This window comes from Toxotes jaculatrix, chromosome 5, assembly GCF_017976425.1.
Source record: "Toxotes jaculatrix isolate fToxJac2 chromosome 5, fToxJac2.pri, whole genome shotgun sequence".
Taxonomy (NCBI): domain Eukaryota; kingdom Metazoa; phylum Chordata; class Actinopteri; family Toxotidae; genus Toxotes; species Toxotes jaculatrix.
This window is the reverse complement of record NC_054398.1, coordinates 18128906-18142728: the sequence shown is the minus strand read 5'-3', so window position 1 is coordinate 18142728 and position 13823 is coordinate 18128906. Positions and strand designations below refer to the sequence as shown.

The following is a 13823-nucleotide window of genomic DNA, read 5'->3' as shown; positions in this document are numbered from 1 at the left end:
GGTCCACAGTTTGAGGTCTCATGTTTACAGGTAACTGAATACAATAGGCACAATGATAAACACCGTGATAAATACAATGAGGCCCCACTGACAGAAAGTCAGAAATTAAAGCACACTCTCTGTCACATTAACAACCAGAGAGGATAAGATGAAGGTCAACCCATTCGGCTGTTAGGTCAGCTCTGTCCTCTGCGCCCCACCGCTCATTTCTTATCTTATCTCTTCTTTTATATCATTTCACCTCCACCACAACCTCACGACACATTAGACATTTAATGGCTGCATATAAAATACTATTAGGTCCATCCCTTTGGTGCAAATTACAACCCACGACGCAGCACATAATGCAATAACCCCCATTTGTCATGTAAATTGATCCCAGGTCTGTGACCTTAATAGGTGAGACTATCACACATTCCCCTCCTGCTTTGCTGGTAATTTCCTTGACACTTCCAACACTTACAATAAGGCCACCTAGGCAGAAAACTCATGGGGAAGAATGATCTCATGTTGCGGCACATTAAAGCGTGACGACAGATGAGCGAAGGGAGATGAATCTAATATTAAAAGCAGCATCAGTTCAGGCCATGAGCTCACATTGCCAGCGTGTTAACAACTTAAAACCCAAAACATCTAGCAAGTGTCAGTCCAGCTTCACATTGACAAATAATATGCACCCACATCAGCATGACAACGTGCTAATGGTATGACTATCAAGTGCCCATAAGTGATAATGATGGCTACATTTTGGAAGAGCCACAGGCAAATAAAAAGAAAAAGGACAATTTGAACACACATCTATTCTATTTTAAAGACAAAAATGTCCTTCTTTGATCTACAAGCACAGACAGAGGTAGTAACTTAGCCGACTGTCTCTTTTGCCATCCTGTTTATTGTTTTACCACCCAGGCTTCCTTCAACACATCATCCTTATGTCTGTGGCGGCCTGTCGGCCAAGTGCCAAACGTTAGCTAGCGTCTGGGAATACAGGCAGCTGAATAAATCGCCACAAGTGGCCCCAGACGTTATCGGCTTGGCAGCAAAAGTCACAAACTCCTCAAGAGGCTTATGGTGGGACTCACACAAAGGGGGTGAAAAAAAGTTTGAACAAGGGAACTCCTCCTGGCCTTTTACACTGAATACATCGCACTTGAGAAAGGAAGAAAAAAAGACATCTGAATATTAACAAGCCTGCTGAAAATAGAGGCACGAATTCTCACTGGAAAGTTTGCTCTTTGGGGAGGAGGATTTATGCCTGTGTCTTCCTGATCAGCGCTGTGGAAACGCTGATGCAAAGAACTCTAACATTTCATCTAAATTTATAGAGGGTTTGCCACTAAACTGAGAAGTTATGGGAGGTACTTGTTTCCAGTTGACATTCCCACTTTCAGAAATTCTTTATAGGCATTAATGCAGCATAACACAAACATGCACACACACAAACATATAATGTTTAGGCCCTGTGTTGCAGTGGGGTTACGAGAAATGTGATTTTGTTGTCTGGAAAATATGATTAGAGAATGCTTACTATGCCGGATCCGATAGAAATAAATCACCATAAAATTAATGGAATGTAAAATCCCAAATGGAGCAAAACAGGAGGAATCTAAAATGGAGTAAAACCTAAAAAGAATTTAGGAGGGAAAAAAAAAAACAGCATGTGCAGCGTGTGCATCTCTCTCTCTCCCACCCTCCCCTCTCTCACTCTCTCTCACACACACACACACACACACACACACACACACACACACACACACACACACACACACACACACACACACACACACACACACACACACACACACACCTTTCACTTTGAAGGGATGTAATTTTGCTTGCTCCTCCTGCAGAGCTTGTTGCTCTGGTAACAGAGGGGGAACAGTGTGGTGTTGTTCAAGTGGACTGACATTTTCAGGCCGTGTCTGAAGGTTCCTCTCAACTATGGAAGGTTTAAAAAAAGACACGGCTGAATTCATTTAAAAACAAAAGCCTTTTTTTTTCTTTACATTTTAGATGAGCACCATTTATTTGTCGCTACATGTACATCTAAACACAGCCAACGCTTTAGGGCCCGATTCAGAGCCAAACACACTAATCTCAACAGGCAAGTAAACATAGGAGAAACAAAAGGGAACAGTTTCCTATAGTTTGATTCAAGCTATGAAGGCTCGCTCTGCACTGCTCCTCTGTACAGTCTGTAGTAAAGTCGCATCAGCGTCCAGTGACTGATGAGTTTTTGTGGCACTGTTGTGCACGCCCTTTATGGCCACAAACAACTGGTGCCAACACAAGCTTCATGCCACAAGCCGGAGCCAGGGCTGGCAGCCGCTCCACAGCGGAGACACACCATGTCGGTTGGGTCATGCTTGGGGGATTACAACCAGGCAACTTGGGAGCCAGCACAACAACACAGATGGACCACACAGCTGAGAGTGGATAAAGTACAGGAAAGCTGTGGTCGAAATGGACTGTGTCAGGTCAATACACAAATGGTAAACAACACAGCTGTTCAATAAGCCCACTGTGGTTCATTCCTCAGCAGCAGAACAAACTATTGAGGCATGTCTGTCAAGTAAATGCTCTACCAACAGGATTGTAAGCTATTAATTTCAAATCAATTTAGGGCTGCACTAATGATAAGCTCCATCACTGCAGAGTAGAAACTATTAGTCAATTAATCAATTAGCTGATGAAAAGAAATTTAATCTGGAACTAGTTTGATAATCGATTAATCACTTCCTATAAGTGATGTTCTCAGCAGAAATGACAGAAATTCACTGACTCCAGCTTCTCTGTAAATATTCAGTGTAAATATTTTTTTAAAAAAGCCTTAAAAGATTCATCTGTCAAATGACTAATTGACTAATTAATTGATTAATTCATTTTCAGCTCTACATCTCTCATCTCATTTCAGTTCATCCCTTCCTTCTTCTTCCGCTTTCTAGACTCTGTACTGTAGCTACAACAAAAACAGAAAATCGTCAACACTAACTCTCTTAAAAAGTGAATTTTCTAACAGGTGTGGTCCGCTGCTTTGCTACTTTACAAAAAGAGATTTATTTATCTATTACACTGTGCAACATAAAATCTGAATCCCAGAATGAAGAAGAACATCACCTCTGTCTTGATTTGGAGAAAAGAAAATCCTTAGTACACAATGAGTCATCACAATAGGAACCTAACAAGACTCATGAAGAGGGAAACTAAGATGGTGTTTCATTTTGTATTCACTTTTGAGTATCATTAAAAATAAAGAGTGCGGGCTCCCCAACTCTCTATTCAGCAGGAAAACAAAAAACAAAACCATATTTCTTTTGAGGAGGCAATATGGCAGGGTGTTCAATTCTCTGACTAAGAGAATAGATTTTGTGCTGTGGTATGGTTTAGGGGTGAGGCAGAACCTTATTCAATTTTGACCGCTCTGGGACCAGAGTAGCTAAAAATAGGTCTCATTAATTCTGCCGTTGTGATGCTGCAACACAGTGATTTAAGGGAAACTTGCAGCATGAACACTGGAGAACATTTAATAACCCTTTCTTGTATTAAACGCCACAGATTGACTGAAACAAATGATGCAATACACCGAAAGGAAATACATTCATTTCTCCCTAGTACCCATTTGTTGGATTTGTCTGTAGGGTCTGAAGAAACCAAAGAGAGGTAGATCATTTTCAGAAATCCTTTATAGTGCCAGGGCAGAGAAATTATGGCAATTCAAACAAGTATTACAACAGAGGATGCTTAGTGTTGCTAGGATACTCACAAGTTACACCAAACTGTACTAAATTACATTTTTTGAACTAAATTTAGCTCAGATTTAGGAAAAACTATTTAAATTAAATTTAATAAAAAATGAAATGGTAATGTGCTTTTTTCCATTACAGGTTGCAGAAAATCACAATTCACCACAACTCTTTTTATAAATTCCATTTCTAGATTCAGTTTGAGATAAGACAGCGCTTTTTTTTTTTTTTTTTTTTTTTACAAGAGTATCCCAATTTGGAACCAAAATGAGTTTCCACAGTCCAACTACAGATGGATCCCCACATGAAAGGAAGCAGCAAAAATAGTAAATGGCACTGGGATTACTGCAGGAAAAGAAACATTTGCTCAAAAGATCTACGTAATCAGAATCTTATTAGCATTAAATCAAACCAGGAGTGACAATAACACAAAGACCAGCAAGCCAGCAATGAACAAATTGCTAAATCTAAACAAGCACACTTCAACAGAAGACTGCAAGTTGAACTGCAACCAAAGACAGAAAACAACAACAGGATCACACTCTGCTGTGGCTGCTGGCAGTGAAGCAGCAAACAAGTAGAATAAGATGATTGATCACTTCAGAAATTGAAAACGATGTGCTGCGGAGTGCTGACAACTGTTAAAACCCTCCTGCTTCGGAGAACATATTCAAATGCTAACACAGGCCCATGCCTTAACACCAGTCTGGAGGTCCCCTGAGGGATAAGTGACACTCTGCACATACAATATGGTTAGACACTGTGCTGCAGATCCCTAACGGAGGGGAGAGAGTAGCAGAGATGCAGCACTACACAAGAGATGAGAAGGTCAAGAGATGGAACCTACTAACTGTGGCACAAAACTTAATCAGTAATCATTACATCCACAAAAGACACACACTTGCATTATTTAAAGGCTACACTAAAACAGACTTAAGACCTCACCCCTTCATCTCTTTGTTAAGTATTCAGATAAAACCAGATGCATAGAAGATCAGGGCTACTTACATCAGTTCATCCTGGTTACCACAGAGGACACAGACAAAAGCATCTCAAACCTCCAGGTACTCCTCAGTAAATCCAGCAGGAGATTCCCGCAGATGCACATTGGCAGCCTCAGTGCATGACCGCACCAGTCACTGCTGGGAGGCACTTGCCCCCACCTTCCTTCCCTTTCTCTTTCCTTAGCTCTGAAACAATTGAAATTACAACCACAGGTGAGGGGTTATGAAACACTCCCCGCAGCTACACCCTAACGCTTCCTCTGTCCCGCACGGGTCTGTGTCCTCTCCAAACATCTTTCTTCACAATTTATCCCTCCCAACTCTCTCCTTACACGCTCGTGGGATCGAAGCAAATCCCCTCTGGCTTGGCAGCAATCTGTGTGGGATCTGCAGTTCCGCTACAGCATGGGACTCCTCTGTACTAGCGAACATCCATCCGCAGTGTAAACTGCTGTATCGGACTTAACCCTTGAGCTGCCACGTTGAACCAGAACAGCATCAGTTCTCCCTGCATGTGGGGGCATTATGCACGCCCCTCTTCCCCAGGTGTGCTGCATTATATGCATAAATTATGCTCATCGTGTCAGTGACATCCTAGAGGAGATTAGCTGTCAGCTTGATGGTCAGAAATCATACAAATATAAGGCATGAGGACATTATACTACTATTTTTATACTCCAGCTGCAGACAACATAAACACAATCATCATTACATCTCACCTCTAACAATAAATTAAGCCAAAATTAACAGGTCGCTAATAAAGCAGATATAAAGCCGGACCAAACTTAACAACCCAAGAAAGAGAAGGCTGAGAAAAAAAGCGTGTGACTTGTGTCACATTCCATACACAACAAGAAAGGCTGCTCAGAGCAATTTTGTCCTCTGAACAAAAATTTAGTGTTACGGAAAGAGTGTGTTTAACCGCCATTTAATATGGATTCAAATGTCACTTTGTGAGACAGCTGAAACATCAGCAGCCCATTCTTTTGTTTCTGTGGCTTTTACAGTAACAAGCCATAACGTGTTATTATTCACAAAATAGCATACTATATGCAATTACCAGCAAAAAAGCAGGCAAGACTAACATTGTTCCATTCAATAGAAAACATCTTTGTAGTTCACATATAATCACGCAGCATTTAGAGGACACTGTAAAACAACTAATTGAGACTGCTCATATTTGTTTGTTTATATATATAAACACATAAGACCCCCGATTGTTAAGGCTTATGTGTTTTCACGTTGAGAAGACAAAAACTACTGTACTTCTACACTGTATCAGAGACTAATATGGCAACATTTCATTGTGTACTTGGTCCAACTGGAGTTTAATACTACACTATAAAGTATCTACTCAGCCTCATGCACTTAAACATCCCTTACTGCTTGTACCACACTGCTTGTTCCTTATCAAATTCCTGACATTTACGAGACCGTTATTACAGATACAGCTTTATGTGAGGGCATCATTTGCATACACTGGCTTTGTCGTGCTCTCTTTCAGTAGGTTAACCAGCAGTGACCACTGACACGGACACACTGTGCATCCACAAAAAGTAAATGGGCGACTCAGCTGAGATCATATTTACATAGCGCTATTACAGATGAGTTTGCATCTATGAAAGAAGAAATACCGAATGAAAATGTACAGCAAATACACAAAATGCATTAACAGGAAGGGACATTAAAAAGCAGAAAAGCAAACTCCCTCAAAATAAAAACAAACAACCCTGGTTTGCCAACCTGTGATACTGTGAAATCACAACCTGATAACAAAAAGCATTCAAGGTTGAACAGAATTCAACACAAAAAAAGGAGTTACACATTTTTACAAATACTTACCTCAGATTCATCAGTACTATAATACACGGACTAAACAGCCAACCAAGACCGTGTGGGTCATGACATCCCACTTATCAGTCAGGATAATGATGGAGTCGGACAAGCCTGACAGACACCCAGTCACCGCTGGTGAAGGGGACGAGTTAAATTTACATCCTTCCGAGCAGAGCTTGAGAATGGTGACAGATTCCACACATAGTTTGCTCTCTCCACTACCTTCTGCCTACCAGCCTCCAGTTATTTCCACATCAACCAAAACAGGCAACCTGTGCTGCTAATCGCTTCAAGTCGGCAGTTCTGCCAGTCATTATGTCTTCTTTTATAATACTTAATTCATGGCTACAAAATGCAGAGATGTGATTAGCAAAAACCTTCTTGCTAATCACCTAATACAAATAAGTTTTATGTACAATATCTTATAACTGTAAAGGGGAAAATTCCTGTGTTTACAACTCAGTAACTTTTGCAGCAGCCAGATTTTGTTGCAGAGTCAGGCCACATTTTGAGTTTCAGTTATGGACACTAAGACATGTTACATGTTTTCATGTTTTTTACTTATGTCTTGATTTATATCTCTATTTCTATATTCTATCTCTATTATGTCTGCATTTCTTTATTCTAAATAAATATTTAATTCATAAAACAATTAGAAATCAAACAATTATATCCAACACTTAATGTGGCCATGTCTGAAGAAAAAAGACAGGACACAAAGAGACGAATCTTGTAGGCTGTCCATGTGGCCAGTTGACATAAAACATTTAATAAAATGCCTCTCTTATGGCTTGAACAAACAGATACCTAAGGACCCCTGATGAAAAGGTGCGTTGAGTAGACATATATGCTAAAACTGCCAATTCTGCAGTATTTTCAACCACTAATGATGGGTGTCAATTTACAAAATGAAGGAGGCCAGCAAGCAACAAGTCCTCACATTGGATTTTTGTTTAGACAGTAGAATAATTAGCTGTTCAGCATTATAAATTCAACACTGGCTTTCATAATATTGGTGCTAGTGTACTTTCTGTCCAACATCATAGATCTGATACACATTCCTCAAATGAGACAAGACACATCTTGCTTTCTTAAGTGAAAAGAAATTTGCTCTGCAAATTTTGTCATAGCACGACACAAACCAATATGTTGTGTTGTGCACAAAACAAAACAAAAAAAAATACTTGAAATTGTCTTAGTGGTCAGCCTGAGTGGCCATTTGGGGGCAGCAGAAGTTGTGAACACTTTATCATTTATTTGGAGTCATGTTTCGGGCCACCTGGCAAATACAAGACCAGTGTTCACTGACTTTCAGCTCTGTTTTGGTTTCCACCAACTCATGGGGGAAACATGTGGCTATTTAGCTGCTAAATGCTCTTTCATGGAAAACAGGTGCCTGCTGCATCCAGAAAGGAGGCTATGAGAGCTGTAAGATAGAAGCAAATAATGTTGTGGGTCTGACAACTAATGTGCTGAATTTCAATATAAAGCAACCACTTTCACATTGTTGTTATAAAAATATCAATTATAGCTGCTAAAAGTAAAATTATTGAATTTTTTTTAATCCTTAAAGCTATCCAAATTATACCATATAAATCTGATACCTGGATAGAGGCTCAGCGTGAGCAGAGTCTATTTCAAGGCTCCACAGCTGTGGTCAGTGATCATAACCAGAGCCTCAGTGTGTCCTGTACACATGGACCAAGAAATCAGCTCCTGAACTCAATCAGCCCAGTGGAAGTTATCAGTGCCCCACACAGAGCACACAACAGGGCAGGAATGTGCTGATAAGCTGAGCCACTGACCTGCACCCCGCCTCCTCTCAGTCACAGTGATTGAAATGAGGACAACGTAGCCGGTGAAAAACAGTGATGATAAGGAGTGTTTCTGTACCATAAGAAAAAGAAGGATCATGCTTAAATGTGATTCATGAGTGATTTTTTGTAAGCACCTTCTTCCTGACAATTCCACACCTCTTCCAAAGAAGGATTTACGATGGACTTGATTTATATAAGCGAGTTTATACACCAGCAGCCGTAACCATGATGTAAACACAGCATTTGTTAACACAAAGAGACTCACTGTACAATTTTTAAGAAGTGTTTGCGAAGATGTTTAGCCATGTATTAAAGCAATGACATTTTAATGACCAAGTTACCAACAACTACTTGCTTTATCTCCAAAAAGTAGCTTAAAATCGTGCGAGTATAAAATGTGTAAGGAATGAAAGAGGATACTTCACTCCACTAAGTGGAAGGGGGAATTAAACTATGCTGCATTGTAGAACAGCAACCCCTCCTAAACTGAAAAACACGGATTAGATGTATGAGCTCAGGAAAGGTGAAACATGGGATGTCAAAAAATCCATCTGTGTTTCAAATCAGACCTCTCAATGGCTGAAAATGTCACAAAGACACTAATTATACAAAATAATCCATGGTGTACTTAGGGATATAGCACTTCAGGATAGTGCAGGCTAACTCATTAAATCCTGTTCCTTATTATTCTAGTGGCATCTCTAGGCTATCACTAACACTGTGAACAGTCTCCCACCAATTTTTTGGCATCTTTTTTTCCACCAGCACCCTCTCTGTACACAGTTAGATTATTAATCACTTTGATCTCCTTTATGTCAATAAACCGAGGCTTTGCATGTAAGTTGATGTTCAATAAAATGCCTCGGTAGGTTATAACATATCTACGTGACAACAGACATACTAATGAGACAGCATTATTGTATTTATATGATTTACTGACACATAGAGCACCTTGGAGAAAGTTATAACCTGCAACTGGATAAACCCCTTTTTTTTGACAGCTTCTACAAATACACAGGACTACGAAACTGCAGTTAAATTTCACTCAAGTAGGCAAAATATCCGATACATTTGTCCCTCTAAAACCAAGATGACTCAGATGACTGCTGTTCCCATGACAGCTTAGGGCAACATGATTTACAGGCCAACATGTATGGCTGACCTTGAACAGCTAGATTCTCTCTTCTTCTCAGGCGATATGTTTGCCAGACTTATCTCTGCATAACACTGTCATCTTAATTATTCAAAAAACAGCCAATTTAATCATGCAGCATCACATCTAATGGCTCAAACACATAACATCTGTATCGTGCCTCCCCCACTTTATTTGACAAATCTGTTGCCCTGCACAGCTGCCATTTCATAGAATATTACTATCACGAGGCAACTGATGACACATTTAAGTCATAGACCCAACACTGATGTTCAGTCGTAAATCCTCATACTTCACTTGGAAGATATACCAATTACATATGTTATTACCATGTTATACAATTCCCAAAATAACTAAAGACAGCCTGCATTCAGAGCTGGGCGACACTGACAGTATTAGACATTTAATGCCTAATATTTTGGCCATAATAAATGACGCTTTCATACAATGTGTAATTGAAACCAGGATTGGATAATATCTACTTTTATAGCATGATACCAAATCTGATATTGTAATTTTAGTGCACCATGTCCTAACGAGATAATGTCGATGGCCATGTAATAATTGTAGGTAATACTACAGCAAATATAAGCTGGCAAACCAAACCATAACAATATATAAAACGATACTGTCCAATCTTATCAATATTCAACAGGTGATGACTGGTGCTTCTGGTTCATGTTAGCAGCAGTCCATCAGTTGTTATGGAAATGAAAATAGTGAGATGGTAAGCTCAGATGAGCTAAGCCAAACACCCAACAGCAACCACACACACCTGGCATGACAGTGCGTTATTATGACAGCTGGCTGAACTGTACAGACAAGCAAGCAGGTATTTCTGTCAACAAACTAAAGGCAGCTAACAAGCTAATGTTAGCCAGCTGCTACCTAGCTTCACCACAGACCCACTTCGGTTTCACAGGCGGACCACCATCAAAACAAGGTGAGCCACCTCATGACCTTTCCTTTAATTTAGAAAACCGTTGCCATACTTCGAGTAGCCGACCTCACATTGCCACTCACCCGCTGCCTCCTGCAGTTTGACACTTAATAAATCTTGAGCCCCCGTTATACCCCCTTGGTCAAATCAACCCCTAACTGGCCGACATTTTGTTCCAGCGGCTAGGCTAGCTCATCCCAGCTAACGTTACCTGGACGCTCCGCGCATTTGACATGGGAACAACCCGTCCGCCCGATGACAGCTCGACCGCAGGGCATTTTGTGACTTAATATTACCGCTTATGCAAGCTCCAAAAAACATTAGGGTGATGGACATCGTTATTCGTACTTACAATTAGAAGATGCCGTTAGCGTGTTGGGGAACTAGCTAACAACTTAGCATAGCGCGTAGATGCACTTTGCTAGCAGTAATGTAGCTAAGTTACCTCGGCTTGCACCGTTATCTTATCGCTTGTACCCGCTGGGGGACACACATACAGTCAGTGCCTGCGGCTACAGAGAAAAACACTCGCCCCGAATAACGTACTCACGTATAAATCAAGAAACCCATTCACCTTCGCCAAAGCAATGGTCCTCGCGGCGTGCTTGTGAAAATCTTACAGAAAAGGAATGGAAAGATCTTCCTGGTGTGACTCCAGAGCAGCAGCAGCCGCCGCACTGCAATGGGGCAGGCAGTGGATGAAGCCTTCCGTCTCCCCCCCTCTGCTCTCGCACTTCGGCTGCCTTCACCGCCGCGGCGACAGTGACAGGTTCGCCTGGAAGAAACCATTCCGGTTTGTCCGCGGGGGGGTGCGGCGGGGGGGGGCAGGGATGCAGAGAGGCTGTCCACAGCAGCAGCAGCATGAGCAGCAGATATCCAGCAGCATCAAGCGCCATTCCAGCGTGAGAACAAGCGGTCGTCGAGGGTGAAAACGCACCGATGAAGCTTTATAGGCTCCTGGTGAACATAGCAGTGTCCACAATACATGGAGGAATGGATGCGACTGTTACCAGTGTTTCAAATTCGATTATTCAAGAAAACGCCCTGAGAAAAAACAATAAATAAAAATATATAATATAATATAATATAATATTATATTATATAATATTATATATCAAACTGGATAAGAAATTTAACAATTTGTTGTTAGACCTAAATGTTAGGAAGTGTTTAATTCAATAAATCTATGTGAGATGGTCACTGCAGTGGTAAAACACACACAACACCAGCCCAAAAATAGTTAATGTCTCTGGTTGAACTTTGCATGGGCTGCCAAAAATAACTTCCTTTTCCAGGTAATATGATTTCACTATTGCACCAGCAGTACAGTAGACTTCTACAGGTAAACTGCAGTGGGCTAACAAACCACTGTGTACACAAAGCATTGTAAGCTTTGCCTTTGCTGCATGTGATGTAAGCATTTACATTTTATCTTTAAAGAGCTTTTAACAAGCATCTTGATCAAACAGAAAGCTAATAAATGGGTGTGAGGATGAGAGAGCTGTTGAGAGCTATGTTTGCAGTGAGAGTGCAGCAGCATTGCCCTAATGCACCTAAACAGAGGGGTGTTTATAATTAAGTTATAATTTTAGCTTGATTTCATATAAAGCGGCTGTTTTCACAACACATTTCAACCAAGTGTTGAGCAGTTCTTGCTCAGTTGCGAGAACAAGATATTTTTACATAACATTTGCAAATCATGCAACAATAAGGATTTTTTTAGACCTTTTTTTGTAAACATTCAGCAGCAAGATACAATATACATCCAGAACTTCACTTCCAGATTTTTACTATCTTTTGTGTCAATATTAAAGGATATATGAGACAAAAAACCTTGTCATGTTAAGTAGGCTTTCATATTGATTTGACAAATTGAATTTAAAAAAATTGTTTGATTGATTAGGGAACCCTTGAAACAAAGGACTGGACAAGGACAAGATCAGCATCTTTCATGCCTTCCCATGTGTGTCTGTACACAGGTTGTGCGATGTCTGTATGTATGTGTGTGTGCATACTGAGGAAAAGCTACAATTTATTTTAAAATGCTTTGCTCTCTGAAACATAGGCTTTACAGGATGAAGATTATATGCCCTTAAAGTGGAAGATAGTTTACATTAAAGTTGTCTTGAAAGCAAAAGGCACTGTGAAGGAATCTATTTGTATATCACTTTTAACTACAGCAAACATAAACTCTTTATAGGGAAAGCTGAGGTAGGCTACTTAAGTAGTAATGACATGCTGCATAAAGCCATTTAAAATGCAGAGGATAGAACTAAAATCCACCCTACAGTCACGATGCTCAATACTCCTTCCCATGGGGTACACAGATTTAATCAATATACAGTAGAATGTAAATTGTGCACTGCACCAAACCCCACTCTTAAGACTCTATCGCATGCACTTTAGTTCTTGTGCTGGCTTTTCCAGAAGAACCTAATTCTCTGCAGTGCCTTCTGTTGTGCATTTTATCAGTTTGAGATTGTGTGACCGTTCTTGTCACCTCTACCTCTGGCACTAATGAGTGTAGGAGAAGATAGGTGCTGAATGTAATGCTGGAGGAGCACAGAGGTCCTGCAATGTTGCTGACGTAAGGAGACTTGCCGCAGATTCCATTGGAGGATCGGAAGGAGAAGGGGGGCGGGGGCATCTTGAATGGAAGAATGCGAGTTGACCAAGGTCATAAGAATTAGATAAACAAGGGCAGTCATAGATACGGTGTTGGAAAACAAAATATGATGAACAGCAGGACATGTCGTAAATATAAAGTAAACTCCACAAAAAAACAGGAGACGCTTCTGTGACCTGCACCTCAACAGTTTTGTAACAGACAAACCTTTGGCAATATGTCAGCATAGTATATGTCACTGAGCACAAATGATGGTTGGAATATGCCAGTCGTCATCACTGAATTGCCTTTGATGTGGGCTTATGCTGCTTAATGTATCTCTGTTGAAGCCCTTGAAATACCCTCTGTTAATGCTACGACAGTGTTTGCATCACTGGCTCCAACAGCACAGAGGGAGTTTCACATGCCGTGCAACAGAATTACGCAGCCCCTCTCTCCCATCAGCACATTTAGACACACAGACAGTGTCCACACCAGAGAATGACTGCAGGAACGAATCACACGAGTGGAAAAGCAAATTAGAAATTCACAGCAGGTTGGCCTTTAGAGTGCACTGCCCCTGATGGTGAGTGAGTCACCTCTCAGCTGTACAGGTCAGGAAAACAGCCTACTAAGCAAAGGGTGGCGTGGCCTTCTATGAGCTTTAATGACTGCAGCTATCAAATGACATGACAGACGTTAAACATAGCACTGCAGCAGAGGAA

The 13823-nt window shown here is 40.8% G+C and overlaps 1 protein-coding gene across 7 annotated transcripts in view; it reads right to left on the bottom strand.

Annotated features, from left to right (window-relative positions):
* Positions 1–11233, bottom strand: part of tjp1b (tight junction protein 1b) — a 31504-nt gene extending 20271 nt beyond the window's left edge. For 4 of the 7 annotated variants that reach the window (XM_041039090.1, XM_041039093.1, XM_041039091.1 and 1 more), the window contains exon 1: positions 11068–11233. The gene's annotated coding sequence lies outside the window, so the exon portion shown is untranslated. The remainder of the gene's footprint in view (positions 1–11067) is intronic. The other 3 variants (XM_041039092.1, XM_041039094.1, XM_041039095.1) reach the window with 1 other exon arrangement.
* Positions 11234–13823: the final 2590 nt, after the last annotated feature.